Source organism: Salvelinus namaycush, chromosome 1 (assembly GCF_016432855.1).
Source record: "Salvelinus namaycush isolate Seneca chromosome 1, SaNama_1.0, whole genome shotgun sequence".
In the NCBI taxonomy this organism is placed as follows: domain Eukaryota; kingdom Metazoa; phylum Chordata; class Actinopteri; order Salmoniformes; family Salmonidae; genus Salvelinus; species Salvelinus namaycush.
In genome coordinates, this window is record NC_052307.1 from 28,805,350 (window position 1) to 28,824,509 (window position 19,160).

The following is a 19,160-nucleotide window of genomic DNA, read 5'->3' on the forward strand; positions in this document are numbered from 1 at the left end:
TGATGTTTACTGTTTATTTCACTTTTGTTTATTATCTATTTCACTTGGCTTGGAAATGTAAACATATGTTTCCCATGCCAATAAAGGCCTTAAATTGAATAGAAAAATAGAATACACATTTTTGGGGAGAATAAAGGGTCACAGCCATGTCTCTTCCCTTGCCCACTGCGGTGCCAGAAAGTTTCTCAGTCACAGCTCTTAGATTCATACAGTGATGAAAGCAGTAGTGATTAGGTTAGATCGCATTGACTTTCATTAGGCTAGTATGATTCTCAAGCCAACTGCTGTAAACTGTAGAGATTCCATGTTGGAGAATGTTATCACAGTTATGTTTTTACGAAAACAGAATTAAATGTATGATGTTTTGGTGTATTGCGCTGTTGTGACATTACACAGTAGAAACTAATCTGTCACTCGGGGGGCTCTCGAGTGGCGCAGCGGTCTAATGCACTGCATCTGAAGAATTTGTTCTTAACTGACTTGCCTAGTTAAATAAAGGTTAAATAAAATTACATAAATAAAATAAATAAATGTCAAGGTGACCATTACCTGCCCCATATAATTAATTCAAGACAAGAATCATACATAAATACCCATATAATTAATTCAAGACATGAATCATACATGAATACTCAAGGAGAAAGTATTTGTTTTATGGTGTAGGGTGGCCTGTATGGTTTATAATATATGCAATAGAAAAAGTAGTTATTTCAAAACGCACAGTGAAATGCACAGTCACCTCGCCCTTAGTTGCGTGTATTTTCTGCTGTGTTTCTTTAAATACAGTAGGCAGTGCTATCCGCCTGTGTGGAGCGCAGAGCGCGGTTCCGCTGTGGTGTGCGCGATCCACAGGGCTGTTTGACAGGCGGTCTGGACACGAAGAGAATAGACAGGTCGTCTCACCGCGACACGCTGGCTGCATCATACCGACATTGACCCAAAATGGTTGACAGCGGTGTACAGAAAGGATAGTCTCCCGCCTACCGTGTTCAGTATAATTTCTTCTCTCATTGTAAATTAACGTGTGGCAGCATCCAATGAACGCTTTATTGAACTGGACCAAGATTGGTTTGTAACGGGATTGAGAAACTCAGAGACAGAGGACCCACGCATGGACGTTATGGCGAATTCATAAATGTGCTACCCTATCTCAACATTTAGACTACCACTGGATCTGTTGTCTTGATATTGTGAGGAATTTTCCCCGAGTAAGGACCAAGATTGTGCATGAGAGCTGTTATCAGACCCATTCTTATTTCAGAGTTGCATCTTTCTGTTACCCGCGCATTGGGTTCAACCAAAGATTCCCGAATATGCGGTAATGGATTGTACTCACCTTTGGATGTCTCTCTCATGACTCCTATTTGAGGTAGGTTACAGACCGTATCATATTTTATTCAGTTCAATGAAAGTTGCCAAACATTTATTTTTTATTTTTTATACCAGATATAGAATTTTACTAGGCTGTTATATGCATTTTCTACAGGCAGATTTCTATTGTAGGATTTAACATCTACCAGCAGATTTCTACTGGATAACGTCTGTTTCTATCAGCTGGTTTCTACTGTATAGCATCTGAGACATTGATAAGTTCCCCCATCACAATTGTTTTGACGATCAGACAGTGCAGAGTAATTTCAGCAAACCAGCAAACCCACTCTCCCCTCGGATCTTTATGTATGCTGGGCCACTGGGCCACTGACAGGAATTTAAGTCATACAAATATATGAATGTAGCCTACAGTAGCCTATAGTTTATTATTTTCCAAGCCTACTGAAGGTGGCGGTGGTGAGAGACCATTACCACTGATAATGGTGGAGAGAGTCATTGCCATTGAGCTGAAAATTTCAACAGACATTTCAAGATTTCCCTGAGGGCCTATTAATGGGCCTACCATTACCAACACAGACCAGTATGCCTGTTCTATTTATTCCAACAGACTCTCATATACAGTTCCTTCAGAAAGTATTCACACCCCTTGACTTTTTCCACATTTTGTTGTGTTACAGCCTGAATCTACAATAGAATAAATGTAGATTTTGTGTCACTGACCTTCACACAAAACCCATAATGCTAAAGTGGAATTATGTTGTTAGAATTGTTTACAAATTAATTCAAAATGAAAAGCTGAAATGTCTTGAGTCCGTAAGAATAGAGGCCATTTGTTATGGCAAGTCTAAATAAGTTCAGGTGTAAAAATGTGCTTGACAAGTCAAATAAGTTGCTTGGACTAATAGTGTTTAACATGATTTTTAAATGACTACCTCATCTCTGTACCCCACACATACAATTATCTGTAAGGTCCCTCAGTTGAGCAGCAAATATCAAACACAGATTCAACCACAAAGACCAGGGAGGATTTCCAATGCCTCACAAAGAAGTGTGATGGGTAAAAAAAACAGACATTGAATATCCCTTTGAGGATGGTGAAGTTATTAATTACACTTTGGATGGTGTATCAATACACGCAGTCACTACAAAGCACTACAAAGATACAGGCATCCTTCCTAACTCAGTTGCCGGAGAGGAAGGAAACCGCTCAGGGATTTCACCATGAGGCCAATGGTGACTTTAAAACAGTTACAGAGTTTAATGGCTGTGATAGGAGAAACTGACGATGGATCAACAACATTGTAGTTACTCACCAAATACTAACCTAAATGACAGAGTGGAAAGAAGAAAGCCTGTACAGAATAAAAAATATTCCAAAACATGCATCTTGTTTGCAATAAGGCAATAAAGTAAAACTACAAAAAATGTGCCAAAGAAAGAACTTTATATCCTGAAAACAAAGTGGTATGTTTGGGCCAAATCCATCACAACAGATCACTGAGTACCACTCTTCATATTTTCAAGCATAGTGGTGGCTGCATCATGTTATGGGTATGCTTGTCAAATGGCAAGAGTTAGGGAGTTTTTTAGGACTAAAAGAAACGGAATAGAGCTAAGCACACGCAAAATCCTAGAGGAAAACCTGGTTCAGTCTGCTTTCCAACAGACACTGGGAGACAAATTCACCTTTCAACAGGGCAATAACCTAGAACACAAGGCCAAATATATACTGGAGTTGCTTACCAAGACGACATTTAATGTTCCTGAGTGGCCTAGTTACAGTTTTGACTTAAATTGGCTTGAAAATCTATGACCAGACAACCAACTTGACAGGACATGAAGAATTTGAAAAATAATAATGTACTAATTCAAATATTGTACAGTCCATGTGTGCAAATCACTTAGAGACTTACCCAGAAAGACTCACAGCAGGAGGGCACTAATCGCTGCCAAAGGTGATTCTAACATGTATTGACTCAGAGGATTGAATACTTATGAAATCAAGATATGTTCGTTTATTTTTTATATTTTCTTCACAAATGTTAACATTTTTCTTCCACTTTGACATTACAGAGTATTTTGTGTAAATTGTTGCCAAAAAATACAATTCAATCCATGCGTATATTCCCACAAACCAAGTGGAGCTGTCTATAGTCTGTAATCAATTAGACAAAGTCAAGTCAGGAAGAGGTTGTTTGATTTTCTCTGTGTGTGTGTGTGTGTGTGTGTGCGCGCACGTGCGTGCGTGCGTGTGTTTGTGTAAAACGATCAGCTCCCCTGAATCTCACAACACCTGATACATGCAGGGTTTATTTGGATTAGTTAGATGTGCTAATGGACATGTGAGAGTGTCCTCTGCACCAGTAGCCAACTCATCTCCGTGTGTGTAATCATACCCAGTCAGTGGCTCTGCTAGGCTGCATGTCATTATTTCCCTGCCTGTTCTGGAGGGCTTGCTCTATGTAAATATTGTTTGGCCGTGAGAATCAACACATCGCAACTCTCACTTTAACCGAAGTGTGAGGCAGCTGAACTTTCATTAGAGCCCTCCTGCTAATGTTTAACTAGCAGAATGACTTGCAGATCCACCTCAGATAGCAGAGGAAACCGGCCTGCCTTTCTGCCTTTCTGACTTCCTGCCTTCCCTTTCTTAACCCTCTGTTATTCTGTTATTGAGGCTAATGACATGGTTAGAGATGTGTTAGATGTATTCTTCTTTGTGGCAGGTCAGTAATGGGGAAATTAACTGAATTGATATTCGGTGGTATTCATAATGAAGCATCATCTGTCAGCAGGTGCTCTCCAGAGGCACAGTTATTCAGTACTGGAAGTGGTCAAACATTCCCACATTTAACCCTAACCCTAACATTCTTGGATCAGAATAATATAACAGCAATATGTTAAGTCTTTAAAAATGACCACAAGGCTGCTGAACTACCCAGTTATTAATGCTGGGAATTGTTCAGACTGCTGCCATAGTACAGTACAGTAGGCTATAGTAATTACCTTCTGGAGAAAGTAAGTATAAAACCGGGCACACACTATTAATGACAAGTTGTGTATATATTATATGTGTCAACACCTTGTACTTTTAAAAGAAATTGATGAATTACAAGTCACTCATTTTGACAAATGAAATCATTATCTAGCTTAAGTGTAGCTGGCTGTAGCTGTCCCACCCTGCAGCCATCTACTAGCCTGAGGCTGAGAAAGTAGGGGGACAGGCTAGAGATAAGAATGCTCAAGGGGGTTTGGATTCTGAGTGATGCTGTGCCAAACAGCAACAGTATATCTGAATAATGTTCCTCTCGCCCCTTTGCAATTAGATAGGAAAAAGAGACATTCAGGTGCTCTCAATGACGGTTATTGGAATGGTTGTAGTGAAGTGATATTTGATATGCGCATATTATATATACCTCACATGCGACTCATAAGACTAAGCAATTGGCCCATTAAATGAATTATTTGACTCCACAAAGATGATTTAGCAGTATGCAAGAGACTAAAGTTGAGTTACAGTAATAGGCAATCAATAAATGTCTGAAAATGGAATTCTAAATACAAGTGTATTTAATTACTTTGTAAAATTAATGAAATAACATACTGAACAAAAAAAATTACCTTTATTTAACTAGGCAAGTCAGTTAAGAACAAATTCTTATTTTACAATGATGGCCTACCACGGCCAAACCCTCCCCTAACCCGGACGACGCTGGGCCAATTGTGCCCCGCTCTATGGGACTCCCGATCACAGACAGTTTTGATACAGCCCGGGATCAAACCAGGGTCTGTAGTGATGCCTCTAGCATTGAGATGCAGTGCCTTAGACCACTGCGCCACTCGGGAGCCTTATGCCATACAAGACATAAAGCTTATGTTACAAAGCATTAACAAGCATTACAAGGCATTATTCTAAGCATGATCGGAGAGGGAGCCCATAGCTCATGGGAGAGGGAGAGAATGAAATAGAAGGAGAGACTGTATCTCACCAGCGCAGATCAGGAACAAAAAAGAGAGCGAGACAATGAATTTAAGACCTTCTTTAAGCCTCAGTTGTTTGGATTCAAAATCTGAGTTGTTGACCAACAGCATTACTAGTTCACCTCCAATCAGATATAATACCTACAGACCTGTAAAGACAACAGAACCTCTGCTTCTAAGAGGTGTGACAATGGGGGTTGGTGAGATCAACACGGAGAATGTTGAATTCCTAAGACAAAACAGAGGAATCCTTGCAGTGTAAATAGTCACTTCGGGGGCTGGGTCGCCCTACATGGTAACTAACCATGGTAATAACAGATGCATGGTACAGTATTTTCCATTATATATACTCATTCATTCCAATTACTCACCAGGCCAGCTGACACATTCAAACAGTTGTGAGTACTCATTCCTTTCAACCTTCCAATAATATTTTTTTTTAAGTAATAAAAATATCTAGTATGTAGGTAGTATTTCATTTAGAATTTCAGATTCTAGCAGGCTTAGTACCCAGCCCAATAGAGCACTTTAAAGCCCCTCAGATATGCAGCTCTCTGTAGAGCCATGACTAGATAGCAGGAACAGCAGCATAGTGAAGAAGGCTTTGAATACCTTCAGTTTATATGGCTTCCTTCTTTATCCTCTTGGTGAACTCTCAGTGACTCCTCATGGATCAGAACAAGTGGCTCTGGTCTGTGAATATAACCAGAGGAGCTGACATAAAGAGAACATCCATGGCTGAGCTGGTCATAGCAATGAAACCCTCTGAACCCTGCTGTGTTATGGGAAGGCACTGTACTGTCCTGTACTGTATGTATGTTTGATGATGTGCTCTCTCTCTATTGATATTTCATTATCATGAACGGATGCCAAGATTCTCATTAGGGTGTATACAGAAGTAGCCTGGCTATAGAAACGGAGCTTCAGTGTTGAGTGCTTAAGCTCTGGCATGTGGACAATCGCTTCTCACTGTTCTCTGGGTTTCGTCAGTGCGGTGTCTCAGGGAAGTGGCACATTAGACAGAGGGAGTTGATGGTTTTCTCTGTACTCGTTGTCAAATACTGTTTTGGTGCAGAATAAGCAAGGAGGAGCACTGCCAGAGCCCTGCAAAATGACCTCCAGCAGGCCACAAATGTGCATGTGTCAGCATATGGTCTCACAAGGGCTCTGAGGATCTCATCTCGGTACCTAATGGCAGTCAGGCTACCTCTGGCGAGCACATGGAGGGCTGTGCGGCCCCACAAAGAAATGCCACCCCACACCATGACTGACCCACCACCAAACCGGTCATACTGGAGGATGTTGCAGGCAGCAGAACGTTCTCCACGGCGTCTTCAGACTCTGTCACATGTGCTCATGTGCTCAGTGTGAACCTGCTTTCATCTGTGAAGAGCACAGGGCGCCAGTGGCGAATTTGCCAATCTTGGTGTTCTCTGGCAAATGCCAAACGTCCTGCACGGTGTTGGGCTGTAAGCACAACCCCCACCTGTGGACGTCGGGCCCTCATACCACCCTCATGGAGTCTGTTTCTGACCGTTTGAGCAGACACATGCACATTTGTGGCCTGCTGGAGGTCATTTTGCAGGGCTCTGGCAGTGCTCCTCCTTGCACAAAGGCGGAGGTAGCGGTCCTGCTGCTGGGTTGTTGCCCTCCTACGGCCTCCTCCACGTCTCCTGATGTACTGGCCTGTCTCCTGGTAGCGCCTCCATGCTCTGGACACTACGCTGACAGACACAGCAAACCTTCTTGCCACAGCTCGCATTGATGTGCCATCCTGGATGAGCTGCACTACCTGAGCCACTTGTGTGGGTTGTAGACTCCGTCTCATGCTACCACTAGAGTGAAAGCACCGCCAGCATTCAAAAGTGACCAAAACATCAGCCAGGAAGCATAGGAACTGAGAAGTGGTCTGTGGTCACCACCTGCAGAATCACTCCTTTATTGGGGGTGTCTTGCTAATTGCCTATAATTTCCACCTGTTGTCTATTCCATTTGCACAACAGCATGTGAAATTTATTGTCAATCAGTGTTGCTTCCTAAGTGGACAGTTTGATTTCACAGAAGTGTGATTGACTTGGAGTTACATTGTGTTGTTTAAGTGTTCCCTTTATTTTTTTGAGCAGTGTATAAAGTTAGTCTAGCCTGCTACTGTATCTAAACTTGTATTAATCATGTCTGAATAGCGACCGTGCACGCTGGGCAAGTGCCCAGGAGCCCTGAACTCCAAGGGAGTTAGTTTTGTTAGTTACTCTCACTCAGATATCATTAACATGACATACGTTTTGACAAAATGGATAGAATTGCAGGAAATTAGCTGTAAAACTGCAATTGTTTTCTCTCTGCCCCATGGCAAATTAAATACAATTGCAAGGCCCTGGAACAGGGAACAGAAACGAAAAACAGAAAATGGCAACAAAATTTGAGGAACAGAGTCAAAACCGGAAACTAAAGTGATCTAAACTGTTCCGGAACAGAACTGTAATTTTAAAAGCATGGGAACCGGTTAATAACATTATTTTAAATTCAAGGCATTTTTTGGAGTCCCAAAAGAAACACAACTAAGCGCCTATGCAAAGCCTTCACTCTGTCACTCAGAAACGTATTTCAGTGTCTGCCTGCAAGCCGTAAATCTTTGCCAGTGGATGTGTGTGTGTGTAGGCTACCGTCATTTTAAAAGCATGGGAACCGGTTAATAACTTTATTTTACGTTCCAGGCATTTTTATTCCAGTTCCAGAAGAAACACAACTAACCCCCCCCCCCCCCATATCTTATGCCTGCCCATACCATAACCCACAGTTGAAATTGAGATTCATTTGTGAATAGAACACTTCTCCAGCCTGCCAGTGGCCATCGAATGTGAGCATTTGCTCACTGAAGTTAGGTACGATGCCAAACTGCAGTCAGGTCAAGACCCTGGTGAGGACGACGAGCACACAGATGATTATTCAGCTATGCAACCCAGAGTTTCATCAGCTGTCTGGGTGGCTGGTCTCAGACGATCCCCGCAGGTGAAGAAGCCGGATGTGGAGGTCCTGGGCTGGTGTGGTTACACATGGTCTGCAGTTGTGAGGCTGGTTGGATGAACTGCCAAATTCTGTATATCTGTACATTTCTGACGTTGGAGGTGACTTATGGTAGCGAAATGAACATTCAATTATCTGGTATCAGCTCTGGTGGACATGACATTTTTCCAGCATTCATTTTTCCCATGGGGGATTTTAGAAACACTTACAATAAGGGATATGTTTCTTGCAGGCCTACCTTGGCATGGCATTTTGATAACCATGTAAATCTCTCGCGGACAAGGTTACTTTCATCAATATATTCGGCTCTATTTACTCTCAGATTTGAAAATGCTAATTAGAATCAATGTAGACATCATACAAAACTACAAATCCCTGCAAGCGCTTAAACCTTATCTCTAGCTGACACGTTTGCTAACAGTGTTAACTTGCACAAGACAGTTCACAGAATTGTCAATGTAGCCTATTTATTCATTACTACATTTAGCTAACATTAGATAGTTCATCCAGAGATTCTTACCTTTTCCTCAATATGGCAGTCTCGTCCAGATCATCATGGCATTTGTAGTTCTTTATGATAGCCACATTAGAGACTAATCAGCATTACATTTTTGGGGGGTAAATACAGGCGAATATATCGATAATAGTCACCTTGTCCTAGAGAGATTTACACGGCCATCAAAACGTCACGCCAGGGTAAACCTACTCAAAACAGCCCTTTAAGTGTTTCCAAAATCCCCTTTGGGAAAAATGAATGGTGGAAAAACGATTGGAACCATTTCACTGTTTGACCTCTAGGTACTCTATGATCATGCTGTTCAATTAGCTTCTTGATATACCACACCTGTCAGGTTGATGGAATGCTCACTCACAGGGATGTAAACATTTGTGCACAACATTTGAGCAATAAGCTTTTTGTGTGTATGGAACATGTCTGGAATCTTTCATTTAATTTCAGGTCATGAAACATGGAGCAACACTTTACATATTGTGTTTACATTTTTGTTCAGTTTAGAACTCACCTGCAGCTCACCTCTGCTACAGTCACGCCCCTTTCACCTTCTCCTACGCAACTGACAGTATGCAATTTCGCAATTCATCCTTCCTCGATTCCTCTCCTCACATCCTTCTCAAAACCCATTGGAGAAGAAGGTCAGATGGGAGGGACCTTGTACCTCCTCCTCCAATACAGTTGCGTTACAATACAGGTGAGGAAATAGGATGTGAGTAATCAAGGAAAAACAAAGTGAGACAAAGCCCTAGTAGCCATCGTGAGGAGATGTCACCGGCCCTGAGACCTAAAGTACTGATATCCTAGCCCAACCAAATCATGGTTTTAGAAGGATAATGTACTCTGCTTTGTGGGTATGAAGTCCTGTTGTGGACAGGGGTTGCCCCTTAGTTCAGCCATAAAGGGATTGTTACACCCACACCAATGATCAAGGACATTAACTTCAGCTGCAAATCTGTGCAATATCATCAGACAAAATGAGAGTGAGTGACACCCAAATAAAAGAGACAATCAGGGAATGTTCAATGACCCAGAAAATACACTATACTTAATTCAAAGAATCAATGCTTTATTTCATATCATACAAAGAATGCCTATATAAATGGTAAGTAGATTTAGACATCCATCTTTCTCCAAAACAAGAGACGATTGAATAGTTAAATGAATTGTGTCTAATAGAAATAATGTCAGGGCTGGGCTTGAACAGAAACTTGCACACCCAGTATTTATTTATATATATATATATTTTTTTATTCAACCTTTATTTAACTAGGCAAGTCAGTTAAGAACAAATTCTTAATTACAATGACGGCCTACCAAAAGGCAAAAGGCCTTCTGCGGGGACAGGGGCCTGGGATTAAAAATTAAAAATAAATACAATATAAATATAGGACAAAACAAACATCACAACAAGAGAGACAACACAACACTACATAAAGAGAGACGTAAGACAACAACATAGCATGGCAGCAACACAACATGACAACAACATTGGTAGCAACACGTCCAGGTGGCAGCACAAAACATGATACATACATTATTGGGCACAGACACAAAGGGCAAGAAGGTAGAGACATTAATACATCACATAAAGCAGCCACAACTGTCAGTAAGAGTGTCCATGATTGATTCTTTGAATGAAGAGATTGAGATAAAACTGTTCAGTTTGAGTGTTTGTTGCAGCTCATTCCAGTCACCAGCTGCAGCGAACTGAAAAGAGGAGCGGCCCAAGGATGTGTGTGCTTTGGGGACCTTTAAAAGAATGTGACTGGCAGAACGGGTGTTGTATGTGGAGGATGGGGGCTGCAGTAGATATCTCAGATAGGGGGAGTGAGGCCTAAGAGGGTTTTATAAATAAGCATCAACCAGTGGGTCTTGCGACGGGTATACAGAGATGACCAGTTTACGGAGGAGTATAGAGTGCAGTGATGTGTTCTATAAGGAGCATTGGTGGCAAATCTGATGGCCGAATGGTAAAGAACATCTAGCCGCTCGAGAGCACCCTTACCTGCCGATCTATAAATTATGTCTCCGTAATCTAGCATGGGTAGGATGGTCATCTGAATCAGGGATAGTTTGGCAGGTGGAGTGAAAGAGGAGCGATTACGATAGAGGAAACCTAGATTTCACTTTAGCCTGCAGCTTTGATATGTGCTGAGAGAAGGACAGTGCACCGTCTAGCCATACTCCCAAGTATTTGTATGAGGTGACTACCTCAAACTCTAAACCTTCAGAGGTTGTAATAACACCTGTGGGAAGAGGGGCATTCTTCTTACCAAACCACATGACCTTTGTTTTGGAGATGTTCACATCAAGGTTAAGGGTAGAGAAAGCTTGTTGGACACTAAGAAAGCTTTGTTGTAGAGCATTTAACACAGAATCCTGGGAGGGGCCAGCTGAGTATAAGACTGTATCATCTGCATATAAATGGCTGAGAGAGCATCCTACTGCCTGAGCTATGTTATTGATGTAAATTGAAAAGAGCGTGGGGCCTAGGCTCGAGCCTTGGGGTACTCCCTTGGTGACAGGCAGTGGCTGAGACAGCAGATTTTCTGACTTTATACACTGCGCTCTTTGAGAGAGGTAGTTAGCAAACCAGGCCAAAGACCCCTCAGAGACACCAATACTCCTTAGCCGACCCACAAGAATGGAATGGTCTACCGTATCAAAAGCTTTGGACAAGTCAATACAAATAGCCACACAATATTGCTTAGAATCAAGAGCAATGGTTCTCATCATTGAGAACCTTTAAGGTTGCTGTGACACATCCATAACCTGAGCGGAAACCAGATTGCATAACCGAGAGAAAACTATAGACATCAAGAAAGCCAGTCAGTTGATTATTGACAAGTTTTTCCAACACTTTTGATAAACAGAGCAAAATAGAAATAGGCCTATAACAGTTAGGATCAGCTTGAGCTCCCCCTTTACATAAAGGATGAATCGTGGCTGCCTTCCAAGCAATGGGAACCTCCCCAGAAAGGAGAGACAGGTTAAAAAGGTTGGATAGGCTTGGCGATAATAGGGGCAGCAACCTTAATGAAGAAAGGGTCTAAACCACCTGACCTAGATGTTTTTTGGGGGTCAAGTTTAAGGAGCTCCTTTAGCACCTCAGACTCAGGGACTGCCTACTGGGCGAAACTTTGTAGTGGGGCAGGGGAAAAAGAGGGAGAAGCATCGGGGATAGTTGCATTAGAAGGGGTGGGAGATTAGGAAATGTTGGATGGGCAAGGAGGCATGGCTGAGTCAAATAGGAATCCTGACTTAATGAAGTGGTGATTAAAGAGCTTAGCCATGTTCTTCTTGTCAGTAACAACCACATCATCAACATTAAGGGACATGGGCAGCTGTGAGGAGGAGGATTTATTCTCCAGGACATTAACCGTTTTCCAGAACTTCTTGGGCTGAGACCCACAGAGAGAGAACTGCTCCTTAAAGTAACTAACTTTGGCCTTCTGGATAGCCTGAGTGCGCTTATTTCTCATTTGCCTGAACGATAGCCAGTCAGCCTGAGTATGCGTGTGCCGAGCCTTTCGCCAAATGCAATTCTTGAGGTGGAGTAACTCTACAAGATCACTGTCGAACCAGGGGCTGAACCTGTTTTTAATTCTCATTTTCTTTATGGGGGCGTGTTTGTTAACAATACCACTGAAAATATCAAAAAAGAAGGTCCAAGCGTCTTCAACAGATCAAGCTGATATTATACTATTTTACAGAGGCCAGTTCATGAAGGAAGGCTTGCTCATTAAAGTTTTTTAGCAAGCGTCTATGACAAATCAGGACAGGTCGTTTCACTGAGCAGCCAACAGTAGCTAGTTGACCTTGTATGTTCTATGCACTGTTACTTTTAACAGTACTTTTGTAGTCCTACAACCAACCAAACAATAAACCAATAGCATACATATGGATATGGCTATCCCCTTCAGTCTCTCCAGGACTTGGGACTTTTTTGGGACCTTCATCCGCGGACAGGGTTTAGCAGCTTTCACAGGTTTCTGTATCTTAGGTTAGGAAACATAGAAATTAGTCCAGGACTTGGGTATTTATTCTCAAGTGGTAAAACATTTGATATTTCGTTTCAATTCTGTTTTTGTATTGTCATAGATCTATTTTTGGAACTGGAAATCTATTCATTAGCTAGCTAGCTTAGCTACTAGCTTGGTAGCTAACATTGTGGTTTTTAGCAGATCAAGCTTATGTTTATGTCATAAAAAAACAAATATTGGATTGCTGTCTATCCTATTTATGTGTAGCTAGCCAGCTAGCTGACATTACCTAGAATAGATGGTAACTTGACCCTTGTGCTACGCATCATCCTGGTGGCGGCACCTCCTGCTGCTAACGTTTCTATCCATGCCGGCAATGCAGCCCGCTGCGATGCTTCTTTGGGAAGTCTATAAAGTTAAATTTCTAAAATAAATGAATCGCTGGTCATAATGACCATCCCACCCGTGAATACTATGGTCAACTTGAGAAAACAACTAGACTAAGCTGTTTACAGTCGTGACAGATAGATATTTACAAACACACCGGAAGTTCTTTGTGGTTCCAGGGTTCCCTTCCACGTCTCCTCAAAAAGCCGTTGAAAAGGTCTATATGTTTCTTCTTCTCCTTTGTGGCACATCGGAAAATTATACATTTCCCTGCTAATGTTTCCTCAAATGTCAAGATTATTTTGGAGTGGGGATTATCTGCAAGACTCTTTGATCAGTTACAGAAAGGCCTGAGGAGGGCTAGCCTTGCTGCATACATATCTAGGCAGATTTTTTTGTCTTGACAGGGATAATCCGTAACAGTGGGCTTTTTCAGTAAATAATACTCAAGTAATAGCTGCCTGGACAGGTGATCGGGTAACCTTGAGTGAGGAAAGGCCATTCTGGGTGGTGGGGAAAAACCCCAAGATTTAGGTAACAAGATGATGTCCTAATGAAGTATGACATTGTGCGTGCGTGCATACTTACATGTTTCTCCTTTATACATTTCACTCATTTCATCCTCATCAAACGCTTACATTTTTGGGTTATGCTAATGTTGATGCTCTATGAGGAGTTTCAAGAGCCAGTGTGTGGATAGATGTTCCTCTCGCCCCTCTTTGAAGGATGTGAACCCAGACCTGTCCAATCAAAGTAACACATGTTTCTCCGCTGGGCATCCTCCGGCAGACGCAGATACAGCAGGGCACTGAGGGAGAGGATGTTGTTTAGCCCACCTGCCCGTGACTATTGTTTGGTTTTAGGAAGGGGGTTGTGGTGGTGGGTGGGGCTGGTGTGTGGTTGGGGGTCCAGTATGCTGGGATATAGACGTCAGGATATAGACGTCAGAAAAACAAGTGTTTTCCCTGCGCGATGGGGACTCTGTCACTCTACTTTGTTAACATCTCTAACTGTGTCTACCTGGCCGAGGAGGAAGGACGATGGATCAGCAGCGTTAGAGGCATCCCATGGTGATGGATGACTGCGGAACACCGTAGAAAGGGCAGGGAAACATGCACTGTCACAGAAACAAGGAGATGATTTCTACACCGTGCTTCTACACCTGCATTGCTTGCTGTTTGGGGTTTTAGGCTGGGTTTCTGTACAGCACTTTGAGATATCAGCTGATGTAAGAAGGGCTATATAAATACATTTGATTTGATTTGATGCTTTGTCATCATTACCGTCATTAACCAAGGTCGTTACTCTAACACTGCTAGTCGGTGTGTGGAGATGCAATGAATCCACTCTATAAGGACGGTTGTGTTTACAGGCTTGTTTACAGTATATACTATAATGTGGTTCAGCAGGCTCATACTCTCCGTTCCTTATTGGATCATTGAACTTGAATTGGTATTGTGTTTTGATTATTTAAATTTGTTCATATGGCTTTGTCAGTCATCTATACCCAGCATTCACATCATCCATCAATCAACTGGTTATGTGAGGTTAATGCCAGGTCTTCTCAGTTGGCAGAGTTGAACTAGATAATGAATATGTTATTAAGCTCTTTCCTGACACACACATGCTTATTAACCCAAAATGGTTGATTAGGTCCGACAGTCAGTCAATGTAGAAGGACCTCCCCAAAGCCGCGATTTCAAGTCTTGTCATGTGAAACTTTACACAGTCATAACCATGTCATAATATGTCATAATAGCTGACATAACTTGTCATAACCTGTCATAATATGGTCATAACACTGGCATGACACATGTCACCTGTGGTGACATATATTGCGTTATGTTATGGCTGGTTACATAAGCGTGTCAAAACTTACATTTATTCAAATTTATTTTTTCCCTGACAAGAAGTTTCCTTTCATTTGAAAGTTTGTTTCTTAAGTCCTTTGTTGTTGTTGTAATGAATTCTGTTTACGGACATTTTTTCATTTTAAATAACTTGCAGAAAATACACTTTATGACACTGTCATGAAGAATTATGACCATCACGTGTCACTTTACTTGGACTAAGAAAATCCACTTTATGACACTGTCAAAAAGCATTATGACCCTCCTGTGTCACTTTATTTGGACTAAGAAAATACACTTTATGACACTGGCAAGAAACATTATGACCACCATAATCATATAAGCCAGATAGGCCTATCACGTACATGCCCTTATGTCAGTCATCAGTCTAAAAGAGGGTGTCTTTTCCTGCTCCTGAAATCTGCTCCTGCATTCATCCCATACATCAGCAACAGAGCATTGGGGTAGGTGCGTGTCTGACATCAATTTGTGCGCAATTACAATGATAATTTAATATGGTCAATTTCATAAAATGTTATATCACAAACATACTGTAGACGATGGTGTAATTGAATATTTGGCCTTGTATGGTCGGTTTTGTGGATTTTGACACTCTTATGTAGGTGTCATAACCAGCCGTAAAATAATGTAATATATGTTACAAGAGGTCTAAATATATGATAGTGTTATGACCATATTATGACAGGTTATGACAAGTTATGTCAACTGTTATCACATATTATGACATGGTTATGACTGTGTCATAACTTGTTATGACGCTCGGTGTCAAGTAAAGTGTTACCGAGTTTTCAGGGTTGATTAGGAATCAGGTCCCAGACGTGGCGTTTGCACTGGCTCCTTTTAGTCTCGCCAACTCTCTGCTCCATCCTCCAACTCCCTGTCTGTCCTCTAAAGTGTCATTCAGGCTGACTCTCATATCATTGTAAATGACCAACACTAACTGCCAAGGGGAGTTAGAGGGATCGACATGAAGGAGTGTATGTGTGCGTGTGTGTGACAGAGAGAGAGACCGGGAAGAAGAAAGAGTGGGGAGACTAGAGAAATAGAGTGAGGGAAAAGAGAGAAAGAATAGACTATTATGTAGTCAATGAACAGCACACCTTGAGATGTGGCCAGTCATAGAGATTACAACATCAGCCAATTGTAATTGCTGACCTACAATAACAGACCCTCTTGTTCATTCTTGAACTTGCTGACACACAAACAAGCCTTAGTCTGCGTGAACGTACTGGAACCTGTTTTTCTACCTGGCTTACCAAGAGGGCGCCACCTGCCAACACCCATCCTCCTAAAACACAGACTTTTAGTTCTCTGGTTCCACTTTCATTGCATCTTGGAGAAGGGAGCCATTTAGCGAGCCATTTATCTTGGGCTAATGCTGAGCCAAAGCCCCATTGATATTTAACACACAACTACCAAAGCCTGGCGATTTCCGCAGTTTTATATTACATTCTGCAAATTAATTCACATATTAAAGTAATGAATGCCTCCTTAGGCTGGATCATGTGGGAGGAAAGATAAACACTGCATTTATTAAATGATTTATCTTTTTGTTTTAAGCTACAGTTTCTGCCTAATGAATTTGGGCTCTGTTTGGTAACAAGTTGCAGATATTACCCAGATATTTGTATTTTATTTATTTAACCTTTATTTAACTAGGCAAGTCAGTTAAGAACAAATTCTTATTTACAATGACGGCATACCAAAAGGCAAAAGGCCTCCTGCGGGTACAGGGGCTGGGATTTAAAAAAAGTAATAATTAATAAAAATATAAATATAGAACAAAACACACATCATGACAAGAGAGACAACACAATACCACATAAAGAGAGACCTAAGACAATAACATAGCAAGGCAGCAACACATGACAACACAGCATGGTAGCAACACAACATGACAACAACATGGTAGCAACACAACATGGTAGCAGCACAAAACATGGTACAAACATTATTGGGCACAAACAACAGCACAAAGGGCAAGAAGGTAGAGACAACAATACATCACGCAAAGCAGCCACAACTGTCAGTAAGAGTGTCCGTGATTGAGTCTTTGAATGAAGAGATTGAGATAAAACTGTCCAGTTTGAGTGTTTGTTGCAGCTCGTTCCAGTCGCTAGCTGCAGTGAACTGAAAAGAGGAGCGACTCAGGGATTTGTGTGCTTTGGGGACCTTTAAAAGAATGTGACTGGCAGAACGGGTGTTGTATGTGGAGGATGAGGGCTGCAGTAGATATCTCAGATGGGGGAGTGAGGCCTAAGAGCGTTTTATAAATAAGCATCAACCAGTGGGTCTTGCGACAGTTTACAGATGAGTATAGAGTGCAGTGATGTGTCCTATAAGGAGCATTGGTGGCAAATCTGATGGACGAATGGTAAAGAACATCTAGCTGCTTGAGAGCACCCTTACCTGCCGATCTATAAATTATGTCTCCGTAATCTAGCATGGGTAGGATGGTCATCTGAATCAGGGATAGTTTGGCAGCTGGGGTGAAGGAGGAGCGATTACGATAGAGGAAACCAAGTCTAGATTTAACTGAGAGAAGGACAGTGTGCTGTTTAGCCATACTACCAAGTACTTGTATGAGGTGACTACCTCAAGCTCTAAACCCTCAGAGGTAGTAATCACACCTGTGGGGAGAGGGGAATTCTTCTTACCAAACCACATGACCTTTTGGAGGTGTTCAGAACAAGGTTAAGGGTACAGAAAGCTTGTTGGACACTAAGAAAGCTTTGTTGTAGAGCATTTAACACAAAATCCGGGGAGGGGCCAGCTGAGCATAAGACTGATTCATTTGCATATAAATGGAGAAGAGAGCTTCCTACTGCCTGAGCTATGTTGTTGCTGTTGCCCCTTGCTGTTAAAAGAATGCAACTATAGTATGGTATGTAGTAAATTTCACATACAGTACCTCATCTTCACAATAATATTCATGCACAATCATCTATTTTACCAATTTAAGGCCTAATTATGTAGAGAATCATGGTGAATCTGCAATTCCACCCATAGATATCTGGACAGTAGGAAACGGACTGGCACAGCAGAGCTAAATCCATATTCAGAAAGCTCTGTGAAAAATCAGACGTTCTTCACTTAAAAGAAGAAAAGGAAGAGATATTTCTGAGCCCTCTCCTCATAATACTCCCCTGCTCCCTCCAGTGCAGCACCAGTGGTTGGTCTGATAAAGGATATACATTTTAGTCATTTAGCAGACGCTCTTATCCAGAGCGACTTACAGTGGTGAGTGCATACATTTTCATACTTTTTTTCCCATACTGGTCCCCCGTGGGAATCAAACCCACAACCCTGGCATTGCAAGCGCCATGCTCCACCAACTGAGTCACACAGGAGAAGAGAAGAGATCCCCTGTTGATCTGTCTTTCAGCTTGTACAGGGAGAGGCAGCAGCCTCAGATCTCCTCTCCTCTCTGCTCACTGGGCCCTAATTGGGCTGTCACAGCTTCCATGCAGCTTTGTCCGAATGCTGTGAAGTGAAACTCCTGGCAAAATCCCGGGGTGCATCCCACTGTTCCTGCTAAGATTCTCTACCTACAGCAGGCCTGTTACCGCTGTGTAATTATCATGGGATAAGTAGTTACATGTGTATGCACCGTTGGGAACAAGTGCATGAAGGGTGTGGTGAACCTTAAATGTTCTTACAATATGTTTTATGCTCTTCATGACTAAGATTTTGTAATGTAATGTAATGCAGTAGCCAAGCTCTGTCTATTTACAATAAGACCTGCCGTTGCTACTGTTCCACATTGTTCTAAAACGAAGAGTTGGCTCCTGCACTAGAAGCATCAAATAGGATAAGGCTCTAAGCATGTCTTAAGTATTAGCCTAGTTTCCGGTCTGGTGGGGATCAGTAAGCACGCTCATGCAGGTTCCATTCACAAGGCCTATATTCATTATCCATCTGTCGGTGAAGTCACACAAGTCTGGTGAGATGTGTGGGAGTGTCACATTATTACACAGTGCCTGGTCGGGCACGTGGCAGCCAGGGCCCAGGCCATGATGGCTCCCATCAGTTCCTGTGTCTACTCTACTATGTGGTGACTGTGCATGT

At 42.0% G+C, this 19,160-nt stretch overlaps 1 protein-coding gene across 1 annotated transcript in view; it reads left to right on the forward strand.

Moving 5' to 3' along the window:
* Nucleotides 1-894: 894 nt before the first annotated feature.
* LOC120025964 (WSC domain-containing protein 2-like) overlaps nt 895-19,160 on the forward strand; it is a 90,466-nt gene continuing 72,200 nt past the window's right edge. The window contains exon 1 of the mRNA XM_038970762.1: nt 895-1,369. The gene's annotated coding sequence lies outside the window, so the exon portion shown is untranslated. The remainder of the gene's footprint in view (nt 1,370-19,160) is intronic.